Source organism: Phaseolus vulgaris, chromosome 6 (genome assembly GCF_000499845.2).
Source record: "Phaseolus vulgaris cultivar G19833 chromosome 6, P. vulgaris v2.0, whole genome shotgun sequence".
NCBI lineage: Eukaryota > Viridiplantae > Streptophyta > Magnoliopsida > Fabales > Fabaceae > Phaseolus > Phaseolus vulgaris.
In genome coordinates this window covers 24589722-24603975 of record NC_023754.2, presented here as the reverse complement: position 1 = coordinate 24603975, position 14254 = coordinate 24589722, and positions in this window count along the sequence as shown.

The following is a 14254-nucleotide window of genomic DNA, read 5'->3' as shown; positions in this document are numbered from 1 at the left end:
ATTCGCTAGCCACTCGGGGTACTGGATTTCTCTGATATGCCCTGCGACAAGGAGCTTCTGCGCTTCGTCGTGGATCACCTTCCTCTTCTCCTCGTTGAATTTCCTTCTCCTCTGTCGCACCGGTCAAACCATGGGGTCCATCGATAGACGATGGCAGAGGAAATCGGGGTCGATTCCTGGCATGTCGGATGCTGACCATGCAAAGGCATTCATGTGCTTCTCAATCACTCCCATGATCAGCCTTCGCTCTTCTTCAATGAGGGATCCCCCTAACTTGAATTTTCTTCCCCTGATGTCCACTTCGACCCATCCTTCAGCTGGGTGGGGCCTTCTCTCACTGGCAATGACCGCTCTCGCGATCCCTGACTCGCGAGGAGTGATCGTGCCTCCCTCTTCTTCTTCAACTTGGGCTACCTGGGAGCCCCCCACCGCAGCGTTCTCCATCCTCTGAGCGCCTTGTGTCTCCCTGACCGCCAATCGCTCTTCGCACACGCCCGGTGGTGGTTTTGTGGTGACATGGCACACACTTCTTTTTTGCTTCAAGCTGTTCTCATAACAACGTCTCGCCTCAGCCTGATCCGACTTGATGGTTATCACGGTCCCTTCCATCGACGGCAGCTTCAACTTCATATGCCTTGTCGATGGTATTGCGCCCAGTCTATTGAGCGTTGGCCTCCCCAACAGGACATTGTACGCAGAAGGGGCGTTCACCACCAGGTACTTTATCCTTTCAGTGCGGGCTGTCGTTCCGTCAGTGAACGTTGTCCTCAGCTCGATGTATCCCCGCACTTCTACCTGATCCCCTGCAAAACCGTAGAGACAACCAGTATACGGTCTTAACTGATCAGGGGACAACTGTAGCTTGTTGAATGTTGGCCAGAACATGACATCCGCCGAGCTTCCTTGATCTACGAGTACTCTATGCACCCGTCTCCCCGCTGTGATGAGAGAAATGACCACAGGGTCGTTGTCGTGCGGGACAACGTCCCGTAGGTCAGCTTTCCTGAAGATAATGTCCACCTCAGGGTAATGACTCTCATTCACTGCATCTACCGCCATCACCGATCGAGTGTATCTCCTTCTTTGTGAAGCTGTGCATCCCCCACCAGAGAAGCCTCCAGCGATCGTCTGCACTTCCCCATGCACAGGAACTTCATGCTGTTGCTCTCCAGTTTGAGATCCTGACGCGCGATCACCCTGCGGCTCACGCAGGTAATCTGCTAGAAAACCAGACTTCACCAACTCTGCCAGTTGGTGTCCCAACGCCAAACAGGAATGAAGTGTATGGCCAAAGGCCTGATGAAACTCACACCATTCATTCTTCTTCCTTCCAAGTACCTTATCTGTCTTCTCTGGTACTCGTAGTCTTGCTACTACGGCAGGAAGGGCGATGAGATCCGCCAATCCCACCATGAAGTTGTATCTCGGGGGTGCGTTATTCTCCCTTGCACGCCCCTTGCTCTGGTCTTTGCCTGGTGCATAGGGACGAGGTTTTTCCCGCACCTTCTTCCCCTCTTTGGCCTCATGCACCCTTGCTTGCTGTGGCTTTCCTTGCCCTCCACGCGGGCTGGGTGGTGCAGCACTTCCCCTCTTCTCAGAAACCTCTGTTTCTGCCACTATGTGCGCCACCGCACGTCGTCGGATCTCTGCAAAGGTGCTGGGATGGCTCCTGATGAGAGACTCGCTGAAAGGGCCAGGCAGCACTCCCTTCTTAAACGCGTGCACAAGCATATCTTCATCTTTGCTGGGTAGTCTAACCACTTGTGCCCCAAAGCGGTTGAGGTAATCCTTCAGCGACTCCCCCTGGTATTGGCGCACGTCGAACAGATCGTAGGACACCACTGCAGGTGCCTTGTTGACGATGTATTGTTCAGTGAAGAGCTTCGAGAACTGAGAGAAAGACGTGATATGCCCTTCTGGTAAACTCACGAACCACTCCATGGCGATTCCGCTCAATGTGCTCATGAACATCTTGCAGTACACAACGTCTGAGCCCCCAGACAACATCATCTGGGTGTGGAATGCCGTCAGATGCGCCTCCGGGTCTTCTACCCCTTTGAACGACGCTTTTACCCCCACCAGGTTGGGAGGCACCATGGTTCCCATGATCTCAGGGGAGAATGGCATGGGAAATGCCCTTGGAGGTGAGGGCTGCCTAGACACCCTTTCGTCAACAACGTGCTCCCTCTGCGCCTGCAGCGTCCTTCTCAACTCTTCGTTGACACGATTCAGCTCGTCGTTCCTGCTTTGCGACGCAGCCAACTCCGTCTGCATCCTTTCTTGTTCAGCTTTCGACGCTGCAGCGTTATCCTGCAGCGTGCGCACCATTTCCAGGACCTGCGCCATTGTCACAGCTCCTTCGTCAGCGGATGGTGCGGGTGATGGTTGTCTGTTTCTAGGCATCTTCTTTATCAAAGAAAATGATAAAACTTTGGTGAGCTTTAAAATTGTGGTATATATGGGACAACGATTCACTCGGGCCCCACGGTGGGCGCCAAATGATCCTGCCGGCAACTCAAACGAAGACGAATCGCTTCGTAGCACTCTCTGCCCCGCCTACGCGACTGCGTCTTCTGCAGAATCACCCTCCGAACTTTCTCTCAGATGATCTTCAAATGTGACCTGCAAAACACACAGACGGCGCCTCTAACGGCCGTTTGCACTCCGACGATCAAGTTAGTCCAACAGAACCACCAGAAACTGGAAACTAGTAATGTGTGTGTGAGAAAAAACTTGCACTCTGTTTTTCGTCTCTCTTTTTTCTCCTCCCCTCACTCTCACTCTGATTCTTCTTTTATCTCCCTCTCTGCTTCTGGGCATAACAGAATTCTGTTATGCTTTTCTGGCATGTGTCAGAACCCTGTTATGCTTTTCAGAGAAAGCGTACCTTCAGAATCAGCAATGGGGAGCGTGAGAGTCTGCGCATGTCTGCGCTTGGCTGTGCCTGTCTGTACCTTTAGTGATACGGAGTGCTCTTTTGTCTGGACCGCACCCCCCTCAAATGATGACACGTGGGAGCCTGCAACTCACATCTAACCACACACGCGTCACTTACTGGAAGGGCTCTAGCGCTTCTCTTTGTGGGCCTAAGTTAAGCCCTCGCGGAGTAACGTAGGATGTTTCTCCTATCTGGGCAGATCGCATACTTTTGGGAGAACGTCGGGTGTGGCTGGTCTAGGCACACTCACCAAACGTTGCTATCTGCGTATACAGCTTACCCTTCACGATGCCTTGCACGTAATGGGTTGAGGGAATCACCAACCACTGGCTGGTTTACTAGTTCCCTCAGGCCACTCTCGTGCATGATTCCCTGAGGTGTGCACACGCGAGATCCATGCGTAACGCTCTCGCTGGGAACCTCATTCCCAGTTTAACTGCGTGTAACACGAGACCCCGATGACAATACCCCGATGACTGATCAGTGTCTATTCGCTTATCGCGCTCTGCCTCCAGGCGCGAGTCTGGGAACTGGTCTGCTGGTGGTCACTTGGCTACTGACCACCGATCACCATTCCGGGTGATCTATCCCCCGACCTCTCTGCCGCCTGATCTGTCGGTGGTAACTTGGTTACTGACCACCGATCACCTCTCTTGGCGATCGTCCCCCCGACCTCTCTGCCACCTGGTCCACGTGTCACCCTTCGAGTGGTCCACGTGGTTTTCTGCTGCTGACGTCATCAACTACCGATGACCAATCGAATCAATAATTATCTTTATTAAACATTCTTAATTATTTTAGTCATAAATAATAAATACTTAATTAACTTATTAGAAGTGTGTGAGGGTGCTTCTTAACATTATTCATAAATGCTATTTAATTATTTAATGATATTATTAAGTATTTGAGTTTATAATAACTGCTCCAATAAAAAAATAATTCGTTTAATTTCAGACTATATTCATAAATACTACATTATTAATATTAAATGCTACATTTAAGACTTCCTACAACATTTAATTGTTCTCTAATATAATTTAAGAATTCTATGAATTGGTTTTGTTGGGTTTGAGGGTAGGATATTTTTGAAATATCTTCTTTAATTTTATTTATTTTTTTGTTGTGAAAAAAAATATTCATTACGGTAACTATATTTAGATTATAAATATTTTAAAAAAACTCTTTACTGAAAAATACTAACACATGACAAAAAATTTAATTTAAGATTAAGTCTTAAAATAAAATAATAAATTATAACAAAAATTTATTTTAAGAACAACTCTTCTTCCAACAATTTTTTAAGAAAAGTTATTACTAAAATAAAGATCTTCCTCAAACATCTTATATTGAAACAATAAGTTACAATCAAGTTTTAAAAATACAAAAAAATAAATTAATTCTCCCTCTCACCATTTAAAAATGAATATGACTTTAATAACTTGTTCAAAATAACGGTAGTTTGATGTTCACATTAATTGAAATACATTAATTAATTAACTATTGATTAAAACTATCGTTGACTCTAGATTACTTTTATATCTTAATTAGGGCAAGTTAATACTGATATTATAAATTTAAAAACCACATCTTATAAAACCTTCTTATTAAAGATTATATAAAATTTGGAATATTAAGTCTTAAATAAAACCCTTAACCATAAAATAAAATAAAATATTTTTCTATTTTAAAAACGTCTTTATGTTAAAAATAAAAAATAAAATATTAAATTATGAATTTTAATTTTGAAACTGTTGCATTAACATAAAAATTACAAATATATCTTTAAAACAATGTTAGACTCTAGGTCCACCAGAAAAAAATTAATTAATTTTGTGAAAAAAATTATTTTAATATAAATTTCATAAATAATTTTTTTTCACTATTAAAGAATCACTAAATATTAACTTTAAAAATAAAAATAATTAATTATTATATTAACTAAATTAAATATTATTATAGAAATTAAAAAAAAATTACTAACTTCTAAATTAGTTACTATTAAATTACTTGTTATTATTGATAAATATTTTTTAAATTAATATTTAATTAACTATTAAATTTTATCTAATAATTTAAATATTAATTTTAAAACTAATTATCAATATTAAAAATTAATTTAGATATTAATAAAAAATTTAATCTTAAAAATATTTAATTTAATTATTATTTTTTTAAAAAAATTATTTAATTTTTTTAGTGCTTAAAATTAATATATATATATATATATATTATTTAATATTAATGGAATTGGATTAATATTAATAGTATTTTAACAGATAATTAACACTTACTAAAAAAACTTACATTCTTAAAATATTGTAAAACTTTAAGAACTAGGTGGGACAACATAATGTGGCCCATTGTTGTTACTCTTAATTAGTCTTTGTGTGTCCTTGTAATATTATTAATTTTTTTAAAACTAATAAATTAAATATTTTTATCTTAATAAAATAACTATACATTTTTTATTTTACCATTTTATAATATCTACTAGTGAAAACACACATCTCCATTTTTTAATTCGAGTCATTCAGTTTTAAAAATATGTAATTTTAAAAAAAATTAATAATTAAAATATGTTTTAGTTATTTTAAATGAAAAAGTTATGTACTTATATTTGGGAAGAGTAATTGTGTAATTACCATTAAAATATATAATTTTCTTATTTTATTATTTTTACAAATAATTAATTAAACAAATATAAGTTAATATATATAATTTTGTAAAAATAATATTAAATAAATATTTGAAAAATAAATTATTATTAAAAAAATAGTTATATTTTTTAAAAAATATTCTATTGATTATTTTTATTTATTAAAGAGTAAAATCATTTAATCAAAAGATGATAGTAAAAGAAATTACCAAATAGTGATTATCTTTATACAATGGTAAATAAAAATATAAGTGACAAAAAATTTAATAGCATCTTAAACTTAAAAAATGACATTTAGATAGAAAAATATATTGAGAAAAATAGCTTAACAAAAATGTTAAAAATTATTATTTTTAAAAGAAAAAAATTGAAAATACAGTTGTTTTGAAATAAAAAGAGTAGTGTATATGAAAAATGATACTTTGATAATTCTTAGAGTTGTATATAGAAATAAATATATATATATATATAATAAAGAATAAATTTAAAATTAAATGATATAAAAATATATTAAAATAATAATATTGAGAATTATAATGTACTAATTCCATAAAAAAAAAAAATGAGTTGGAAACGTTTCATTACCTATTACCTAGTATGTATAACTCCTTTAATGAATAAAAGATAATAGACCTAATTCTCCCTCAAACTATGGGCATAGGATTGAGAAAAGATGAAATCCTTTGCCTATAAATTGTGTGGGAAATTAGAGCTACTTACACAAACAAGCAACAGCACTTGTTGAGCAATTAAACCTTGGAGAGAAAATGGGTTCCAAGAGTGCTGCATTTCTCCTTTCCCTCAATCTCCTTCTCTTTTCAGCTATTAGCTGTCACTCATCAGAACCACCAGCAGCTAAGTGCCCCCCATTGCATGTTTGCGCCAGCCTTTTGCTGCCCCCTGTTAAAAGTGACCCCCAATGCTGCCCCCTCCTCGGTGGTCTTGTTGAACTTGAAGCCGTTGTGTGCCTCTGCACCTTTCTCAAGATCGACCTCGGAATAATCCAAATTAACCTAGACCTTTTCCTCAACCTTATATTAAACGCCTGTGGACGCAAGGACAAAACCTACACTTGCCCATCTCATTAAGAACACAAAATGTTTCACATCCATCCAATTATGTTCTGTTATTTCCTACCATTTTCCTTGTTTTAAGTTAAGGATCTTATTATCATTCGTGTCTGCTACATGTATATGCCTGTGGGCACTATAATATTTTTACCAATAAATTAACGTTCGGCACTTGTGCTCTTCTTCTTGTGGATGAGGATCTTAACTTCCTCCTCACTATCTTTCTTTATCGTTTATCGTTTATCGTAACAGTACCTTGTTCAAGAACTTATTCAAGTTAATAAATTTTCTGTCTTTCTTTTCGCCTTTGTATATCCACTTTCTACGTATTAAATTGTTTATTATCTTAGAAGGAAATTTAATTTTAATTTAATTTTACAAAACCGTTTTTAATATCTTCAACATACCATTTTCATGATGAGGTTATTAACTTGTTCAACTTATGGTGAGATTAAATATTTATAAATGGTCTGATATTGATATAATTTGTGTATGAGATTAAATATTTATGAATGGTCTTAGTGATTAACATAATAAATTCAATAAACTCTCGTTATGATAAATTTTAAAATAATTATAATATCATGTTAAGAAATGAATTTTAAATATAAATCAACATAACAAAAATCGGTTTAAGGTGAAATTTATGTTATATAATACCAATTGATTTTATCTTTAATAGATGTGAAATCTTCACCAAAATCAATTTTGATTACCTTCCATTGAATAAAAATTGAAAACCATTTTGGAATCTTTTGCCAAAACAAAAATTGTTCTTTCAATCTCATTTCGAAATTAAGAGTGAAGTTCAAATCGGAGCATGGAATTTTGGTTGAGATTAGTTCAGAAGAAGGTATAGATTTATTTATGTTTGTGTATTGTCAAAAAAATATTGAGAAGGTTATTTAGAAAATAGGTTAAATATATTTTTCGTTTCTAGTCCAAATTTTAAATCATCAAAGTGTTTATAAAAATAATTGAAATAGTTTTTTTTTATGTGAAATTGATTAAATTTGAGGTTTCACTTAGTATTAATAGCTATGAAGCTCGGACACTCCTCTTAAATTGCGTGTCGGTGTCCAATACTCGTATCGGATACCGAAACTCGTATGACACATGTAGGACACGCATCCGTGAGGTGTTCAATTCAAAAAATATTTGTTAGATTTCCGACAATTGTAGTACGATTCTAACACAATTTTAAAAAGAAAAAATACATTAATTTTCTAAAAATTCAAACTTTATTGTATAAATTGTTATTATGATTATAAAAATAAGAAACAAATTATTGTGAATTAGTAATGAAAAACATTTTTCTGCTCCAAAAAATAATTTGAAACATACTTGTACACATAAATCTTTATTGTCAATTTATATAATTCATAATTATATAGTATATATATTTGTATCCTCGTGTCCTAGATTTTAGAGATTTTATGTATCTTCGTGTCTGTGTCCATGTCGTATTTGTGTCAGTGTCTGTGCTACATAGATTAATAGAGAACATCAACAATCAAAATAAATAACAAATTTTTTTAAAAACACTAACAATTATTTCACATAAAAAAAAACTTATTTCAACCATTTTCATTTTTTTTATCAACAATAAAAAATAAATAAATGGGAACCACTTTAGGGGTGGTCCAACCCTTATACATAAAGAACTAGCGTCTTACCAACCTCCTACCAAGGGACACCTTCCAACTTGAATAAGGAACAACCAAATCAAACTAAAGTTGTATTGTTAATATATAATTATTTAAAATAATATATAAATTGAATCAAAAATTTGAAGAATGCAAAGCATAACAATGGTGGAGTCCCACAACTTTTTTTCATAAAAAATGTTATAAGAAGATTAATAAATTATTATTAATTTTATATATGAAAAAAATTAATATTCTTAACTGGTCTTCCTTAAATATTAATGATAGACCACAAACTCTATCTCTTACATGGCAGTTATTTATTTTTATATACAACTCATTAAATATGCAACTACATGATAATTTAATTTAATTTATTAACCACCTATTAATATTATGATAATGTAGTTGTTAAAGAGTGGTTTTAGTTGTAAATTTATTTTTTCATAAGTTGATTTTGTAAGAATAAGTTAAGTTTAAATTCATCTTTTTAATATGGTATCAGATCTTATCCTAATGAGATTTTTGAATTATTTATAAATATTTAATCTCACTTATAAGATATACATGTCTTCGACGTGAAAGAGTGTGTTAGAGATCTTATACATTAACTAAAGATGAGTCAATTTATAATATATAAATAAATGCAAATCGTGTCTTATTAAATTAGTTTTGTAAAATTAAAGTAAGTTTAAAGTCAACTTCTTAATATATTTTTTTATAATTAAAATATAAAAGTGAAAATATTACTTTAATTTAAATGAATTAGGTTTTAGTCTCTCTATCTTACTACGTTGAGGAAATAACATTAGGAAGTTTATATTTGAAAGCATGCATGTGATTCAATGAGGAGTCAATTTAATTTTAGGAATGTGAATGTGAACTCACCTGTCCCATTTTAGGTTAGGATGAACTTACCTACATCACTTACTGGTTAATTGATTTGGTTTGTCACGCATAACTACGAGCTTATGAACCAGGCCACATAAATTAAAAAAATTAAAAATCTATAAAATCTTTAATATTTTTTTAATTCCAAATTTAAATATCTTACAAAAATAAATTTTACTACAATTGCAAAAAGTTAAAGACTAATAATTTACTACAAGTAAACAAAGAAGTATATTGTAAAAAATTTATTAAAATGACCATAAAATAAAATTATTTTTCCAAAATGTACAGAATAGTATGTTTAGAGTAAATACTTTCTCTCTCAAACGTTGTATTAAAATATACTTATATCTTTATTTCTAACCGTCTATTGCACTATAATTATATTTGTTTTTTCCCATAAATAATTAATATTTTTAATTCCTCATTTCTCTTCTGATGACATTGGGAAGATGAGTAGACATTCTATTTCTATAATTATTTTTAAAATGAAAAGTAATTAAGTGAAAAAAAATGGTAAGACCTAGTTTAATTGAATTTAAAATATATACTTTAAAATAAATGGAGACTGAAATGTATTTTGAAAAATTTATAAATAGGTATAAAAATAGTTCATTTGTCATGAAAATTTATCTTTAAAGATAAAATTTCTAAACTATTTATATATTCTCTCTAAAGAAGGAAATATTGTAAGAATATTTTAGATAAAGGAGTGAATTCGCTTTTGCATTGCTTCCTTTGTAGATTGGGTTTCATATCCACCGATTCTTTAAAAGATTTTTTTTTTCAAGTTGCTGAAATTGAATGTTTTCTTATGTATATAGGTAGCGTGTTCGATGCTAATTTCACTAAACTCATATAATTCAATTCTAAGAATTATTTTTTACAACTTGATTATACTTTTTGATTAAGGAGTTCGCAAGATGAATTAGGTAAAATCATTACTCAATCTACTTTAATAGAAAAAATAACCGGTGGTATTATCTTACATTTCTATACATTTTTATCTTAAACCCAGTTCAACCCAATTCACTTATATAACCCAACCCACTACACATCCCTATTATTTTTTTTTATAGGCAACGAAAAAATTAATAAATTGAATTATGGGATGTTCCAATCCCTAATTACAAAAAAATGTTAAGACAATTCTTTCAGAGTACTTGTTATTATGTCACACTACTCATAATTAATCATTTGTTAACCTTCCTTAATTGCATCACACTAATCTAATATCACATATGTAGAGTCCACTTCTTGATATCAAATTAATATATTTCGAGTTACTTAAACTATTCTTCTATATATAACCTTTTAGAAGGTTATGATATGATAAGTTTTATTTTATTTTTCTTTATAGAACATGTGTTTTATGCTTCATAATAGCATATCATAAATTAAGTTGATTGCTTGTTCATATTTTCTAACCTCAAAATTATTCATTGAGAGATGGTCTAGTAGTTAGAAACAAATATTAATTGTTTGGAACTAATAAGGAAGATGAAAGGGAGAGTAATTTTCTCTTTTCCAATCATATAAAACTAGCACCAACCTAGTAAAACATATTTAATTTAAAGTTTCCAATTTAGCTCTAGTCTTACCACCTCTAATTATAAAATATAGTTAGCTTTTAAAGTTAATGGTTAGCATAAGACAGAGCCTAACAATATATTTAAATTTTGAAAATTGATAAAAGAGAAAGAAATAAAAGTAAAGTTATTTTTTTCAATAATATATGAAATTAAGTTGACTAATTTGATTCTAGCTATAGAATATATTTTAATTTGGAATTTAAAAGTTAATGTAATATATTATTTATTCTTAAAAATGTATGAGTTAGTATGTGTAATTCCAATTTTAATTATAAAATAAATTTATTTTTTAAAATTGACGAATTAGTACTTCAAGTATAATACATTTAATTTTGTATATTTTAATTTTTTTAATAATGACTAGTAGGGATGTATTCTTGTAGTATTTTTAAATTTAGTTTTTTAATGTCAGTCTTGGGATCTTTAAATTTCATAAACCAATTAGATTTATTCTTGTAGTAGTGTAGGAACAAATCATTCATAACTCAAATAAATAGAACAATGCATGAAAAGTAAGAAAAGGTGCGTGTAATTTTGGTAATGAGCCACTTCAATGAATTAAATTAATACTTTCTTTAAATCGAAAGCTAATTTTGCATTCATAAATTGACGTGAGCTGGTAGTGTAAAATATTACGTCAAATACTTTGTTTAGAAAGAAACCAACTTATTTCGTGCTTATTAACGTGGCTAGCTGCTAACTCATAATATGTAGAATATGTAAGGATACTTTTTTTTTTACTTAGTTCAAGATATTAGTGTTATACTTTAATGGTATCCTCTTTTTTTTGTATGAGTTAAAACACCCTTCTATATTTCTTATTAATTTATTTATTTTTCATAAAAAAATTACTTTTGAAATCTCTTTCTAAAGCTTCTGTGCTTTTTATTTTTATGTAAATTTTGTAAAATATAAATAAAAGGCGATAACTGGCATTGCTTTTCAAGAAAAAAATCTTAATTTTGGAAAATTAAAATACAGATTAAGATCAGTTTTAGGTATTATCAATTACGAGTCGTGTAAATTAGGGCATAAAGTGGTATATACCAAAAAGTACACCGAGGAACTAAATTAATATTTACATTAATTACTATAATTGGTATCTTATATATGATCTTGAGTATTTGTAAATACCTTATTAAAAAATTTAATTGATAGAAAACTATTTTTTATAATAAAAATTCAATTTCGTTCTAGTACACATGTAGTAAATTTATAATTTAATGACTAAAATTCAACTTCAATATTAAGTTACATGATTTTTTTTTCTTCCACATAATGCGTAATCTTATTTTGTTGAAAATAATGCATCAATAGATTTAGAAGAATTGCTTCCATATCCGTAACATTTTTTCTCCAATCGACCTAAATTTATGACATGTCACATAATTATGTTACGCTGTATCGTTAATTATATTAAAAATTAGTTTCCTTATCCATAATCATCTTCCCCAAATGGCCTAAACTAATTAAATAGACAATAATATGCCTGGATAATAGTGGCAAAACAAATTCACTGTCTGATTAGCAAAAATTATTTAAAAATAAATAAAACGTATATTTAAATATATGTTATTAACCTCTTTTATGAGTTTTTAAATAATACAAATTATATAAATAATTTTCAAGTAAAGGTATCTACAGTAAAGTAATATTTCATTTTGTTCGCATTCATATCAACCATAAATTGACTAGTAAGTATCTTTTACAAGTGGGTATTTATTTTATACTCGAATGTCATCGCTTATTCTTTAAAAATTCACAACTCTAAGATCTATTTTCAAAAAAATAAAATAATTAATATAATGAACTCATAATCAATATTTAGTAAGATAAAAGAAATATTAGAAAAAAATATTAAAAATATCTGTTGTTTAGAGAGAAAAAAAATGTCATTACTATACATATAGATAAAATGATTATACACTTCCCTCCTAAAATACAATTCATATCACTCAGGTTAAAAAAAAATCCAAAGCTTAATAACATCAAAGTGTATTGAAGGAATAGAAATAAGAAAAGAACTCCTCATGATTTATTTTTTCGAGAATGTATGTATTTATTCTTCAGAGCTAATTTTTATCTAATATGACCAAAATCATATCAAATTTTCATAATTAGTAGGCAGTTTAAAATATGTAAATGTACTCTTTATTTATAATAAAACATTTACCAAACACATTAAAGGAACTTGTACGTGGTAAAAGCATAACGTTAAACCAATCTGAACATGCAGCAAACCGATTTTAACATGTTATTTAAATATCAATGTTTCTCTTCTTTGTTCTTGCTGAAATGGCTACACTATACATACTTGAACAATATATGAAAGTGATAAAAGAGACCGTGGAAGCATTTCTTGCAACAAAGAAATTTTGTAATTATACTTAACAAAAGAGGATATACAAAGATAGTGGAGGAAATAAGAGTCCCCATCCCCAGAACAACAACAGCACAGCACAACTATGTATGCTTAGTATTATTTATTTCTTCCTGTGAACCTTTATTGATAGTATTATAGTATAGCACAACTGCTTATGAAACATCCTGGTTGACAATCACACAATCAGTTCTTAATTGCAAATGAAGGTCTTGTCTTGTCGGCACAAGTCTCCTATATACTCCAAGACAATGTTGAGAGCTATGGGGATTCCTATTATTCGGGTTCTCACATGATCACAAAGGCACAGAGTGGAATTACCCTTCACAAGATCACCAAGGAAAGAGCAACACCCGTTTCCAGGGCGGAGTTTCTCACCCAAATTCAAAATGTCGAGGCACAAATCCAGCTTGGAACACTCAAGTGTGGATGGTGCAGGAGCAAGGATGTTGGAGCTAACCATGGAGAAGAGAGAAAGGTTGAGGGAGAGAAAAAGGATAAGGGATACAATACTCTTGGAACCCATATTTCAAATACTTTCTCTTCAAATTAAGCTTTTATCTCAACAACTTCTCTTGCTTCTGGTAGACATCTGAACTTTGCAACACCATTTTATAGGCCAAGGATCTGTTATTTTCCCACCAGAATGAGTTAATTTCTTAAATTGAATTAGGCAGACATAAGTAGCTTTAAATCTCCATTTGCTACCACCAAGTTACGAAACAAGACAACTGTAATTTCTTTACTTTAATGGACCATGAACCATGCATTAATTCTCTGGAGTATTGCTTACTCTACTACTAGAGGATAAGTTTGTTTAAATTTTAGTTTTGAATTAGTTTTTGTTGATCCGAAAGAATGTAGAATAAAACATTATTTTTAAAATTAAATTTTTACATCTCGTTATTTATATATATAGGGATTTTCTTCTTTAACCGTCATTTTATTTTATTTTAATTTTATCTTTATATTTATATTTTATTATCTCAAAAGAATATATATTTGTTTTATTAAAACTACATTAGAGGAGATATTTGTCATTTTCTTCGCAGTTTTAGTTTTATAAATTCAAAACTAAACA